Source organism: Parus major, chromosome 5 (assembly GCF_001522545.3).
Source record: "Parus major isolate Abel chromosome 5, Parus_major1.1, whole genome shotgun sequence".
Taxonomy (NCBI): Eukaryota; Metazoa; Chordata; class Aves; order Passeriformes; family Paridae; genus Parus; species Parus major.
In genome coordinates, this window is record NC_031774.1 from 38,000,335 (window position 1) to 38,015,674 (window position 15,340).

Consider the following 15,340-nt stretch of genomic DNA (forward strand, 5'->3'; position numbering starts at 1 on the left):
TTCTAATTTTATAATGAGATTGTTTACCTCATTCTCATAAATAATATATGGTTTTTGAAGTATATAATATTAGTTTATAATTGTCCACTAAGGCCTCACAGAATATGTGTGCTAAACTGACCCTATGGCATAATTCTTTTCCTTTCCAAAGATTATGAAAATGTGCTGAAGCAAAACTTGTTCTATGTCCTTGTTAGCTGACCAGCAAGTCTTTCTTAAGTTATTTTAGTTAGCATATTGACCTCTACGTGTTCAAGAGCTGTGGTCCTGTGTTACTGATCATTCTAAAAGGAATAATGGCATGGTGGGGGAGGGCTGTGTTAAGGCATCCTGTTTCCATTCTGCCTCTCTTATTCTTCCTGTTAATCAGGGACTTCAACATGCCAGTTGCCCACCAGATTTTAGTAATATTGGTTATATAAAATTTATTCCCATCAATGAGAGTTTCCCCTTGCTGCTTACCCAGATTCCTAGGATCAAAGCATAAACAATTGAAGAGATTCCTTTCATTATATTCTTTGCCACATTGGTTCAACTTGCTCGTTAGGTGCTGAATTTGAGCATGTACCTCATTTGCCTTCCAAATAATCTCCCCTTGTGTTGCTGATTTAATATCCTGGCTGCTCCAGCTAGTTTCCAACTGAGAAGATTAGCCTCCTACTTGTGTGGTGTAGTCTGTCCTGTTCATACAGTCCCTTCTTTCACTGATGTGCTGTTTCACGGATTGAAATCTGCCTGGTTTTTCAGTTATGGATGACAGACAGAAAATGCTGGAAATAAACTTTCTCACTTGCGATAACTGTGGATAGCCAATTACATTTTAATTTTCCTCTAAATTGTTTTCAGTGTAGTTGCTGCTTTCAGAAATTTCATCTAAGTTCTGCTATGAGGACCTTATATAGCACTTATGTTCTGTCTCCCATTCACTCCAGTTGCAGCTGTGAGTGCAGGGTATTTTGGCAGATTAGACACAAGGGATTTATTTTGCACAGTCAGAAAATGGGAAACATACTATCAATCCCTCTGAAAACTTTCAGTAAATTCATGCTAAGGTGCAGTCACCAAAGGACAGATACATTCCACAGCTGCTGAGCAGCATTCAGCTACACTGAATATGAAGCACATTTGTTCTCTTACTGCAGTCCCATCCTGTTGGCTGCAACAAAAGAAACAGGAATAAACAGGTTACAGGCTCTTTCACTGGGCAGTGGTGATTCATGCCAAGGTATAGGTCCACTCTGTGCAACAATTAGACAGATGTCTGCAAAAAAAATGACCATGCACTTAAAAATAGCATCATGATGTGTATGTCCTGCCAGCCTTACCTCTGGTATTTCCTGATATCTCTGTACTTGATTTCATGAGCTTATTAATGTTCTTCCAAGTAAGGGGTTTGCTCACCCAGCTTTAGCTGCCACTTGTCAGGGATCCATTTGTAGCCAATATAAGGAGGGGGATATATCACCTCAAGGCAGTTTGCCCTTTCTTAAGATGAATACAGATGGTAGGTGAAATGATGTTTGGAAGTGCCACTTCAGGTGGCCAAAGGAAGAGGAGATAAATGGCATAATTTCTGTGTGTGTAGTGTTTGTATGTAAATTATATACATAGGTCTTTGTTGAAAGGTACACTCAGGGTTGTGTTCAGATGTGTGTGGCCATATATACCCCAATATTAAGATCGAGATGTACATAATACTTTGTGTCTCTTCTACTTAAAACCGTTTTAAATAAATCTTAAATCAATCCTCAGGTGTGTTAACATTGCATTTGAATTGAGCTACTGAATTTGGATCCTGTCTTAATTTGCTCTGTGACCAAAGAGAGGTTTTGTGTTGTGGATACTGCAGTGATAGGGAGGTGACTCTGGTTGGTGAACAATAGCTCCTTCCACTTCAAACGAGCTGAGAACTGCTTAAGGTGCAGCTATTGAATGGGTTTCTGTTAGAAGCTTGGTAAGGTATTGACAGTGAGAGGTTGCATGGCTTTGTCCTTTATTCCTTATAGTGAAACAAAATAAAGATGTGTTCCCTGGAACCTGAGGGATATATTTCTTCTTGTCCTTCTTTTTGCCCTATCAGTTGCTAATGATATCTAGTTTTTTAGATTCGTGCTTAGAAGGTGAGGCTAGCTTTAAGACAGATTCCATGGTGTTGTCCTTCCATTTCTAGTTTGTAAAAACCTTAAGCTATCACTTACCGTCTTAGCAAAGAGTTCTTCATAAAATTGAACTCTTAGTTACATGTCAGTGTATGAAACTTTTCTAATCAATATTCTTGATTTAATCTTTGTTCCTTAGAAGAGTTTCTTCCTGTAGTCTAACAACTGTAAAATGAGTATATTAAAATTACAGTGGAGGAAAGATTAAGAATGGTTAGTTTAAATTATTGTATTTTTGACAAACTTTGGGAAAGTTCCATTTTGTTACAATAATAATTTAGTTCAGTGCAGTAATAGTGATGTTGCAAGATACTTGTATCCTCAAATATACTTTGAATTTGTCAATCAATATTTATTTACTGTGAGCTTTTTTCTGAGTTTTGAATTTTATTGTAGGTACAAAAAGTTCGTTTCAATGTAGCACAAATATTTCAACCTAAATGATATAATTACAATAACAGTTATATTTATAGCTACTAAGAAGCAATTATCCCTCATCATAATTCTCCAAAATATAATACAAGGCAGGTTACAAAAGATCCTTTAAAATAATATATCAATAAAATAAAAATTTTTGAGGAGAGTAGGACAAGCAAAGAGTTTAACTTATAAGCCTGTCAATGGAGTAATTGCCTAAGGTTGAAAAACCATTGTTGGTTACAGACTCTGACCTAGCAGTTTATCTAAGAGAGATACAAATTTTGTTTTACATAAAACAGCTTCCTTCCAGAGAAACTGGCAATCAAGCTGCCGTTTGGTTGATGTTAAAGCAAGACTTTTTGTGAAAGGTTACATACCACCTAGATGCTGGATAAAGTTCTCAGAATTTTTCAGAATACCACAGTGCAGTAAATTAAAAAGAAAGCTAAGTTTTATAATATGTTGTATTTTAAATTTGTGTCACACTGTGAGGCCTCAGCAGACAGCCCAAGTATTAAATAATGCTTTTTTGACTGTAGAAGTATCATTTTCTTGAAGTCTGAAAAATTAATTAATCTTTGTAGGAAAGAAATTTATTAATTCTTGCCTACAGTAACAACTTATTAGTGGCTAGACCAGAAAGAAACCCCTTGCCCCTACTCTGACAACTTGTGTTGACGTCAATAGAAGCAGCTTTGGACTCTAAGTAATTAAGTCCAGTGAACTGCAAAGACTCCTGTGACATAATTTTGACAGTTGCAGTTCATCTTTAATTGTTTCTATTTCATAAGGTATCACTAACTCTTTGCTGGAAGATTTTTTTATTATTATTTTTTTAAAAAATTAAAAAGAAAAAAAAAAGTCATATTGGTGGCATCTTCATTGAGCAGCTACTGACATGTCACTAAGAGCTGGTTTGCATTAGTGCTTTCCTTCCCAAGAGGTGGAGCACAGCTGGATTCCCATCTTTGAGTAATGGCAGGACTTCAGTGTATCTTCACACATCATGAGCTGAGACTGGCCACCAACTGCACTGAAAAACAGTAGGTTTTGGGTCTGAGCTTGAAAACTTCTTTAATTTGTAAGTCCACTCTTTTGAACTATTTCATTTTACAGAATGAGATATTTGTTTTGTTAACTCTGATACTTAATTAAATTTAGGGTGTATCTTTTGTAGAAAACAGTTAAATTTTACCAGCTACCAGGATTCTGGGCCAAAGGGCAAAGTGATATTGGTATAAATGAAACAGTGGTAATTTACAGGTCTTAATATAAAAATCCAAATTTGGTCACTTCATTATGGAATACAGAAAAAAAGTGAGTTGAGGAAACAAATCTTGATTTCTTAGTACTTTACCCCGTAGTTTCAAGTCTCACTTTTTCTTGCTGCTTTGACCTCTGGCAATAGTAGTGGTGGATATTAGTATAGTAGTCCATTTCACCCAAGGCTATTGATAATTTAGTCATCAGAAATAGTTTCTTCTAAACAGTTTCTTCTAGGATGTAGTTCCTCCCCCGAGGGGAGTGGTCTTTTGTTAGATTATGTAAATCGAGAAACTCATTCATTACCACTGTGTTGCTAATTCGTGCCTTAACCTGCAGAAGCAGGCATTGCATGACTCTTTTCCTGCATACAGCAAACGTGAGAAGCCACTGTTCCTGTGCTTGCTTTAGTTTCTGGGGAGAATTGAATGAAAGTAGATTCAAATCAGCAGGGGATTTGTTTGTCAAATTTTGCAAATCAGGCTGCAGAAAATGGAGTTTTACAAGCCCCATTCAGCAGTCCAAGATATCAAACTCGCTTCAGTTTTCAATATAACATTCATACCACTCTTTCAATCTTAATTTTGATTGATTACTTACCAGCAGAAGTTTATACTGAAATCTCTCCTTTGTCCTCTTTATCCCTTGCTCACCTTTTCATTCTTTCCATGTCAATTATTAACACTGTGACGTTACTTGTTGCTGCAGTAACTTTGTTTCAATGCAGCTGTCGCCAGGTGAATTTTCTTGAGGGCTTGATTGTCACATTTACAAAGATTTTATGAGACATCAGAAAAGTTTTTATTTGGCCAGCAGTCTTCAACTTTACATTGTTGGGGAACTGGCCTGTGCTGTCTCTAGACGTTTTTTTTGAAAACAAAATACAAAGGGAAACACATTGTGCGTTGGCTCACGCTTATGTACGGTAGGGTTTGCTAGCAAGGTAGATACCAAGAAATCAAAATATATTGGATTAAGTTCACTGGTACAGACTTGCTGTGGCCCTGGTGCAGGGGAGGTTCACAAGGGCTCAGCAGACACAATGTGTTCGATTCATGTGTTAATTCAGATCTTCTTAGGTCTGTTTTTCAGCTGGGAAGTGTTGCTGTAATTAGGTGGTGATTCAAAACTCTGTGTTACCAGGCTGTGACTGTTGCAAGACAGGGGACCAAAGTCCAGGTGCTTTCAGCTCCCTGTCAGCATGCCAGTGGCCACACAGTACACACCCTCAGGTGCTTTTCTCCTCTCAGAGTAGGGCTGGTGGTTAATTCTGCAGAGATATACTTCCAACTGTGACCAGTTCAGAGGCCTGAATTGGCCATCTCAACTGGAGGATTTAGGCAGCAGAGGCTCTTGCCGAGTACATGCAGTCTGAAAATTTCCTATAGTATGTCTTGACTGAAGTGAATGAAACAATGTTCACCACCATTTTTATCTGTAAGGCTTCAGCTTCCTGCTTCCTTTGTGGTAGGTGCTGCCATGAAACTTCCAGAGCACCAGCTCTGAAGAATTTCCCAATTCTATCCTGAATTATCTGTGCACATTGGATAGAAACCTTTCTTCAGATGTCTCCCTAAGGCAGAAGAGCTCTGTCGTTGCTCAAATCATCCTCGTTGGCACAGTCTAAACTGCATTTGTAGGCCAAGCAGGGACCAAAACTTTCCTCTGTGCCCAATCCCCTCCGCCAACTCATTCATGGATGACAAACAAAAGGCAAAGAGCCAAATTTTGCCTTCCAGGGGAAAACCCAGTACAACGGCTTCAAAGCACTGCAAAAGTAGAGAGAAGCAGCTGGAGAAATGAGATAATAAAAAACAAATTAAAAGCCATTGCTTAAACCCATTCCTGCTCCTTTCCTCTTCTCATTATTTTTATCATTCTTCCAAAAGTAGGAAACAACTAGACTCAATTTTTCTGCTTATTTCATAGTGTGCAGTGGATTCCTGATAATAGATGGGAGTATGTGCGTTGAAGGAGCCATGTCCATTTTCTTGCTGTAATGACATGTGGGAGCAGAGAAGCACATTGCTTTGCTTTATCTCAAAATAAGAGTGTACACTGCAGAGCATGTTTTTTAAAGTATAGCTACCATGAGAGTATATGTTTTTACTCATCCCTGTTACTGAAAAATCTGGCTAGTTAATTTTTTTATGTGTCCCTTAAAATGTTGGTAGTTCCTGTTAATTGCCCCAGTGCTTACTGATGAGCCCAGAACTGATTTTCAAGCTTCCTTACTTAAAGCTCAGAGAACAAGCTGCTTATGATGACCCAACAGAGACATAAGGGAGATCTATGAAAGGCAGAGTATTCAACCAGCCTTAATCCTTGCTTTCAGGAAGGCAGTGTCTTTAAGTACAGACTAATTAGTGAATAGACCTGGTTGTAGGTTCTTGTAGACATATCTTTTGTTGGCTTGAGATGAACTGAGCGGCTAATAGAAGTGGTTTAAAATCTCTGCTTTGCTTTTCTTTGAATGCATTTAATAGGGTATCAAGATGAGAAAATATAAATCAGAGCAGGAGCAAAGGTAAGTAAAAACTATCTGACTACCTATGTTAGTATATTCCATTTAGATATTACATCCATTTAGATATTGGGACTTATTCTTGTGGCTCCCAGGCCGGGGCTTCTTAAAGAACTATTAATTTTATAACCTTTGACATATATCACTGCGAGAAAAGCATGTGGGGTTTTTTTTACTGTTACAGTAATGTATTATGCAAGCATTACTTTGCACTTAAATAGTATGTTAAAGTCATCAATCATAAAGTGATCGATTAAGATAAACACAGTTCTCCCATTTTAGTGCTAGGGAAACTTAATTCCAAGAAGTGAAGTGAATTTCCTTAGGATTTGATTACGTGCCTGAGACTAGAATCTAACTCTCTAGAGGGATGGCCCCCCTCTTTAATCATTTCTTTATTACATATTGTATGATAAAATTTCCCAACAGGTAGGAATAGCCATCTGTACATTCCAAGGTCATTTATGGTAAAATTGAATGCAAAGAGAGGCATATGGGAAACTGAGTGAATGATGACTGACATCTAGTCATAGTCAACTGAAAGAGAAAGCATTTCTTAATCAGCAAGACATGAAAATCAAGTAAGAGGCTTATTTTTTTTTTAATTGTGATGTTTTGGGTTTTTTTCTGGTTATATTTCCCCCACTGTTTGCATACTGCATGACCTTGACACAATGCAGATAGGAAGCAGACGTAGCAACTTACTGTTCTACTCATTTTCTGAAATTAACCATATATTCCAGTAATATTCAATAACAGTACCTTGGTTATTGAAACTCATAACCTCTTTGCTGCTTTTATCACCTGTATTATCCATAGGAGATAATTACTGCAAAGCAGCTGGCTGTTGATTTTAGAGAGCATCAATTGTTCTCCTGTCCCAGCTGTTGGCTAATAAGGACAGTCAACACATCTGTTTCAACAGCTGGTAATTAACAAAAGCCTAATTGCTGCAACTCTTTTAACAACAGATCTATGAAAGAGTAAGGATGTGGAGGAATATTATTTACTCTGTTCTCGGCACTTTCTGTGGCCAGTTTCTTTTTTCTTTTTCTACTTTGAACACCACTGCCTTTGTCTGACACACTGAATGGCAGAACAACACAATATGGTAATCCAGAGCTTAAGTTTTTCAGATCTCTGGTGCTGTTTCTTATTGCAACATTTCTTTGCTAAGTTGCAAGATAAAATGGATCAAAAGCATTTTGTGTAGTCTCATACAACAGAGATAATCGACTACAGTATGCTCATGCAATAGGGCTGCCAATCCAGCAGCTTCCAAAAGAAAGTAATGTGTTTCCTTGTTTGTGGATGAGTGGAATCTGCACCCCTTCCCCAAAAAAGTGTCTTCATTCTGAAAGTGGTGGTTTTTTAAGAATTTTTATACTGCTCTTCAGACTCTTTGCAAAATTTGTAGTACAGACAGTGTTTTTTCTTTTCTCTGATGAGACCCACATATGTTGGTTAGTTTAAAAGTAAATGTCAGGTGGCACCTTGCACTGCAGAAATATCTCACCATTTTATTACTACAGAATTGAAGAGGGTTCTGCACAATGGTTGTCTAAATATCTACATTTATAGTATCAGTCATCAAACACTAATTCAAAGACATTTCTCTTAATTAGACTTATCCTTGGGTGCAGCACACATGTAATTGGAATACTCGTCACTAAATAGGGAGAATGCATGTATACAAATACAGGGAAATGTTAATCCCATTGAAGTCAACAGTGAACTTCTGTTGCCTTCAATGGGTCAGGATTTTCCCTGCAAAACCAAATTTTCTTAAAAGCTGGAGACAATTTTGGCATTCATTGTGCTACCCATGAAAAGAAAGTATTCAAGCATTAATAGATCTATGGCTGAAGTATTATGCAAGTCAGGCATGTATTACAGATTGTGTGGAAGACTTGAGTCAATAAAAATTTCTAAGAAATAGCATTTAAAGTGCTATTTTGAAGTGATAAACCGATGATGAAAATAGTGGTTCTTTGGTAAAAGTTAGTCAAGATCACTTGATTAAACTTGCCTTACTAACATTTCAGTTGGCAAATCTTTCTGTACACTGAGTTCTTAATTGTCTGCTGGGTATGTTGAAAAGTATAAAAGAAATTCTGCTCAAGTGCTTGCCATTGACAGAATACAGATTGCATAATTAAGAATATTCTGGCAAGACAAGTTTAGTTCAACAGGTGTTCAAGTTTAGAAATGTCTAATAGGTGCAGTGAAAAACTAGAGTATGTATTTCGAATGAATAAAAACAGAAGCATCGGCTAAAATTTTAAGATAGTAACACAGGGAAGTGGTTGCTGTCTGGGTTTATCAGGAAGATTTTTTTTGTACACAACAATCTCTGTTGATCAAAATTACTTCTTTAGTCTTGCATAAATAAGAGGAAAGATTATACTGTGGAAAATTGCTGGAAGATTTGATAGTTGAGAAAAATGTTTCTTTTCGGTGGATTGTGTTATTTTATTTCACAAGTTAACAATATTTAAGAAAAGTTATCATGGGTAATGTATCCCTTTTCTCATTCACTTTCCTTACTCTAAAGATTACAATATTACCTTTTTTCCCAGTTGAAATGTAGTTGAGTTTGAGTTGCAACAGAAATTTAGGCAACTAAGCACCAAAACGTACAAAGGAACTGAAAAGAATGTTTTTGCTCAATGTAAAGATCTAGTAGAATCTAGCTGAATTGTTATGCAGCAGAAGGTAATATTATTACCTCATAAAAAATTTAGTAAATAGATTTTTAACGGAAAGGAGCAGAAATCTTTAGTACCAGAACATACTTTTGAGTCCTGAGTGATGGTAACTCATCTATATCAACTGATTTTGTCCAAAAATATAGCATCCATAACAAGCCATGGATGGATTCATTGCCTGCTGGTTTGATACGAAGATGCCCTCTATTAAATTTTCTCCTGTACTGTTTCCATCAGACAATTGTTTCCTGTAAAGACTTAAATGTATGTTCTCACAAACACCTCTATTTGCTTTTCATTAATTTTTAGTCCTTACTCTGAGTTCTACTTGGGTAGAAAGCATTGCTGTAAAATTGTGGAGAAAGCAAGACACAGGGAGTTGTTCTGTTCAGAATCAACTACTCAGACTCAGTACGACTGATCCCTTTTACACAGGTTATAAATTGAACAGATAGAGACTGAAACTGTTCCAAACTATCTATTTCAGGATGCTTGCATCACAGGAGATGTGATGGTGGCTTGTTCACCATCTCAGAAATTCATAGTCACTCCAGTTGCACAAGTGGCTCAAGGTCATGAAGCCTACAGCCAGCCTCAAGAGCAGACATGGAGCTCCTGTCTTTTTCCCAAAAATGCTAGGCATGGCATAATCCAGCTGGAGAAAGAACTCAAATCCTCTTGATATATTGTTTGATAGGAACTAAAGATATCAAATGAGGAGTATTAACAGGCTTGCCAGATTCAAAGTTGTTTTGAGAATGTCCTAGTACTTATGCTCTGGACGTGTCAATGTGAGGCATACACACGGATTAATTCTTGTTCCTAAATTTCCTGATAACAAATACTTTTATATTTTTTTTCTTTTCTTAGGTGCAACAAAAGCTTTTGAACTCAGTACTTCAGTTCTGTGGGTTTTTGTTTACAAAAATATCAGATAAATTTGCATATGTATACTTGCTAGTCATTCATTTTCCATAAGGTGAAGACCACAAGGTGAAGTAATAAACATTTACTCTCAACCTCTTGCCTGCCTTTCCTTCCAAATCCTGTAAGAGTAATGCGATGTAATTGGGCCAATTCATATTTATAGTCTTCTACAGACACATGGCTTTTATGAAAGAATTTTGGTTAAATTCTGATAATGTGATTAGACACTTCTGCCTTCTGCAGTAATACTGTCTGTCAGGAGGTAACAGTCATTCTGTGTCTTTGTGTGAAAGATTTTAATTTGGAGAGTATTATCACTTAGCATCTGTTATAAGCTTTGAAGCGTAAATTGTTAACTCCTTTTTCCCTCAAGTTACTGCCTTGCATGCTGGTTTTTTCCCCTCTTACAGAGCATGAATGATTTAAATGATGCCTTTTCATATGGGAAGAGCTTTGGGAAATATTGCAGAGTGTCTCAGTTGGACTGTTTCTGTTGGACTGGGATCACACTGAAATCAGAGCTGACAAGGGCAACTAAGTTCAAACAGCACTGAAAGGACATCTTCAATGGCTGGTCAAAGCCAAGGACTTCACTCTAAGGAGTCTGCAGTAGAGGTTGAATGATGAAGAAAGGTTAGAAAAATTTGCCTGCAGAACAATTGCTCCTGCATCCTTGAAATGGAGATGTGGGTGACACCTGTTTAACAGTTGAGTGCCTTACCAGCCTAGTGGGAGGAATGAAAGTCACATTTATCAACCTTAATCAAGTTATTAAGCCGTTATTAGTTGGTAAGACCAGTTATCTGTACCTAGACTAGTAACAAAAATAGGATCAGGGCATGGACTTGCACAATGACATGCAACCATTCATGCAGCCTTTTAGAGAGCTCTCTGGCATGGTTTTAACCCGTTCTCCCAGATGATGCTTTTGAACCATACTGTGTGCCAGGGCCTATGGTCCTTTGACACTCCTGCTGTTAGCAGCCCTTCCTTTTAGCGATGAATGGAAGAGAACTTTTGACCATTTTTTAACATGAGTAAGGTCATGCCAGTAGATCTCAAGGTCAGAACACAGTTTCTGGTCTGTTCTTTTTAGCAATAGAGAGTTGGGTGCTGTGGTTAGTTTGGGGTCTGTTAGTGGAGCCTCAAAAATGTGCCAAAAATGTAGAGCCCTGAGAGCACACAGTTTCTGGCTGCTGCACAGATAAAACATGTCTGGCTGTAAAACAAACTTTCTTCTATTATTCTCACAGTTCAGTTCCGCCCCAAACTGGATAAGACACTTTTGGGGCTGAGGGTAAAGTTGGTTTTACTGAATAGGGTCTTTGTTACCACAAAGCTTCTGAGACAACATGACATTACCTTTTGGATCCTGTGCTGACAATTTGCTGTTTGTGGCAGATACTGACTTGAAATCTTAGGTGGCCAAAGTAATTTTTGTGGACAATGGGTTTATCATGGGTGCTGACATTTGAAGCTTTCTCAGAGTAACCTGCCAGTAGGACTCAGACACCATTTGGGAAGGTTTCTTCAGCTCACTCCAGCTTACATGGTTGTTTCTTTCTTGATTTCCCCTAAGATTGCCAGTGAAATTTCATGTGTAGTGCATCATCTTCATGGTATGAAGTCAGGCCTCTCAGAGTTGAGGGAAACATGCCTACTATTAAAGTAAATCAGAGACGGTTTTTAATGCTTTGTTTTAAGCTTATATTTGGTAACCTGATATGTCATAAAGGTGTGTATCTGTTACCTATGGAGCCATGAGGGGGGTACATGGTTACACCGTGTACAAAGCAGTATCTTTCATTTTACCTTTTAATAAGACAAGTTTATCTGTATTGCTGATGTTTTTCCATTGTTTCCAAATTGATCTTTATATGAGAAAAAAAGTATGTGATGTCACCAAGGCCAAACCTGAATTACAGAACATGAAGTAATGTTTTCTTTCCACAAGTCCACAGCTGTAAGCAGTATTTAATCTGAGAAGTAAAGAAATTAACTTACATGTGTGATTTTCATATAGATTGTAAAGCCATGGCTGCTGTGCAGAAATCACTGTCATGAATGGGTTTTTCTTTCTCTATTATAGTATTCTTGATTGTTTTCTTTTTATGTTCTTTTCACAGTGTACATTGTGATTTAGTAGTGAATCAAGTATCTACCTACCTGTGTATGGAGTCCTATCTATTTGCTCTTTAAAGCACCCCAAGCTTGTGTTCTTAATAAAATCCCTCCTACTAAAAGGTCAGGGTCTCTGCACATGGCATCACTTATGTGCAAAGCCCAGTCCAGCTATGAGCTTGTATTTTGGAGCTGTCATCCTCAGAAGTTTTCAAGGGCCTTTTTGTCACACACTACAGTTGTATCTTACCTAAAATAAGACTTGCAGTATCATTAGGTAGTTGTCCATATGCACAGTGGGAATGTATGATGGTATCTCTGGGGTTTTTACCTGTGTATGCAAATGAATGGAAGCTGTAAATGAAGTCTTGACCCTGGGAAGTCAATTGCAGTTTTGACTCACAAGGGCAGAATGCCAAATGAATTGTTGTCACTCCCTAAATCATTCTTGAAAATAAAATGGTTCCATGTATTAGTCTCACAATCTTACCACATGCCTTGGATTTTCCTTTGAATAGTTTTCCTGCAATTTTCAGTATATCAGTATACTGCTTGGAAGAAGTATAGCATATTACAGAATAATACTGAAACTTATTGTGAGCATTTCATACAGATACTTTCTTACATAGTGTGATAATTGATGAATTATAGAATCATAGGTTGGAAGGGACCTTAAAGGTTGTCTAATTCCAATCCATCTGCTTTGAGCAGGGACACCTTTCTCTAGAGCAGGTTGCTCAGAGCTCCATCCAGCCTGGCTTTGAACAGCTCCAGGGATGGGCCCACTTCCCTGGGCAAATCTGCCTGTAATATGTGCTTGTAAAAGAGTGAACTGCTTGTTAAATACTGCTGGTACAGTGAGCTGCTTCCCAATGTGGTGTGACCACATAGTACAAGAATAAGGCATCACGTCTCAGGCATAATTATATTGTTTGCTTTTATTGTAATAAAATTAACCAGATATATTCCTAGTCTCAGCAAAATTGCTATTATATTCTTTAATTTTCTTTCTCAGAGCAGGAAAAGGCTATTTGTTGATTTATTTTTTTTTTCCTAATTTCACAATCTATGTATTATTTGTTGTGACCTGTTGCTGTCATCCCAGTCAAAACAGGCTCTCTTAGAAATGGACAACCATGCAAGCAATGTTCATCTGGTATGATAATGTATTCTCACTGGGGAATTTGTTGTGATGGAGACAAGAGACTGAATGTCAGATAGTGACATCTTTCACAAGTCTTCTGAAAAAATCCTTAAAATATAAATTACAGATAACATAAAGGCTGAATTGAGGAAGGTGACATAAGATAGATATGAAGCACACTTCTTGAAAATGGCAGTTCCATTTTGGAGTAAAAAAAAAGATTATGGGGTTAAAATTTTTAAATCCAGTAAGAGAAAACATTAATTCTTTGTAAAGTAAAACAAAATTATACAGGTTAAAAAGCCACAGTTGGTGCTCTCACATCATGTATGTGAAAGCCTTATTTCAGCTCCCTTGTCCAAGTTTGACCCTCTCAAACATTTTGATGGCTGAATTCTGGAGTTCATTTCCTTTTCCATGATGTCCCTCTTTGGATCTGCTTTTCACATACTTAGTCGTTTAATAAAAATACATTTTTGTCAGTCACAGAGAGAGAAGACAGACAATGACAGTCACCAGAAAAATGGGTAATTCACATGACTTTGGAGCAGGGAAGCATTCTCACTGGGAGGAGTCCACCAGGCTGCCCAGAGTGGGTTAATGGAAGGAGCTGGGACTCAGCTTTAGGTTTCTGCATTCAAAACTAATAACCTAATCACATGGCTGGGGAGGAGTTCTCTCCTCTCTCAGAAATCCTGTCTGACATTCCTCAGAAATACTTCCATCTAAACCAGTGTATCTTCACAATGCAGTGAGATAATACTTTTTATTAAAAAAAAAAGTTTCATTACAGATATTTAATTGGACCTACATTAATATTAGATCGTAGAGTAAAATATTATGATTAATTGTTTCATCCTGCTGCAAACTCATAAAGGTCATGTTTGCTGTTGAGATACCTTTCCTTTGTGCCCAAAGGGTATGTCAACCCGGGTGTGGTTGTGGCAGAGGGTTGGTGGGGGCTGCAACTTAAAGGCTGTTAGAGTTCCCACAATTGCCACCCTTACCCTGAAATTGGCACACACAAATAACCCTCAGCTGGGTTCTTCATTGTATTCTTTGTTGCTGAACTGATCCTCCACAGCAGTGCAGATCCATCAGGGATCAGTAATACAGTTGCTCCATTTACTCCAAGACAGGATTAGAAAAACTATTGCTGTTAGAAAATTGTGTGTTGAGAAACAACCTTTCATGAATTTCTAATAATTTCAGTTACTCAAGTTATTCCAAACTTTCCCAGCTCAGTTTATCTCCCAGAAGTTTTATTTGGTGAATATTTGGTGAAACCTATATGTTAAACTTCAAAAATAAAACATTTAATTTTTACATTTTAAATTTGGACTTGTTATTGTTAATTTCGTGATGTGTCAATATTTTCTAACAACTACTATAGTAAAATCTAATTTTTCCTTTTAATTTTTAAAATCATCAAGGCCAACTGATACTTAAATGCAAGTTGAAACATTTTATCTAATTTTCTAGGTCAATGTGTCCCCATTGGTATTGTAATGAAACAATTTGACACTTCAGCACTGTGATTAAAAAAAAAAAAAAAAAGAATTCTTATTGTGTTATTAGAGTGCTAGCCATTTTCAGTCCTCTCATGTTAGCTGGAGTCTTTTTCTTGACCCTGAAAACCTCTGATCCCCTAATTAATGAGACAAGTGCTTATATTCTTTTCTAGATCAAAGCATCACCTACTTCCATTGTTGGTGAAACAGTTTGATATGTTGACACTTTGATATAGAAAATAAGATGAGCTGTTGTAATCTGCACTAAGTAGCAGCTGCTAATGTAAAAATAACAGAACGGTTAGAGGTTGGATCTCATATGTGTCACAACATGACCTGCTCTATCAGGCAGTATGTATTTCTCTTACTGACATGATGTGTAAAATGTAAAAGCATTAAAAATAGTGTAAGATTTAAATATTTCTTCAGTTGTTTATTTTTTTTTCCAGACTTGGGTTTTTTTGCATGTTCATTCTAATTCAGAAAGAAAGAAACCTTTATTTGCCTTCCCAATCTCCTGCTGCTCTGAGAAGACACCTGAGCTTTTCCTGTACAGCTAGCCT

General features: G+C 37.2%; 1 protein-coding gene and 1 long non-coding RNA gene across 4 annotated transcripts in view; one reads left to right on the forward strand and one right to left on the reverse strand.

Moving 5' to 3' along the window:
* Positions 1-15,340, forward strand: part of MIPOL1 (mirror-image polydactyly 1) — a 162,475-nt gene that overhangs the window by 89,168 nt on the left and 57,967 nt on the right. The gene's annotated exons all lie outside the window — the stretch shown is intronic.
* On the reverse strand, positions 2,488-4,910 carry LOC117244540. Its single transcript, XR_004497852.1, has 2 exons — positions 4,443-4,910; positions 2,488-3,612 (listed from the first exon to the last, which is right to left on the reverse strand). It is a non-coding gene; the product is annotated as an uncharacterized LOC117244540 (long non-coding RNA).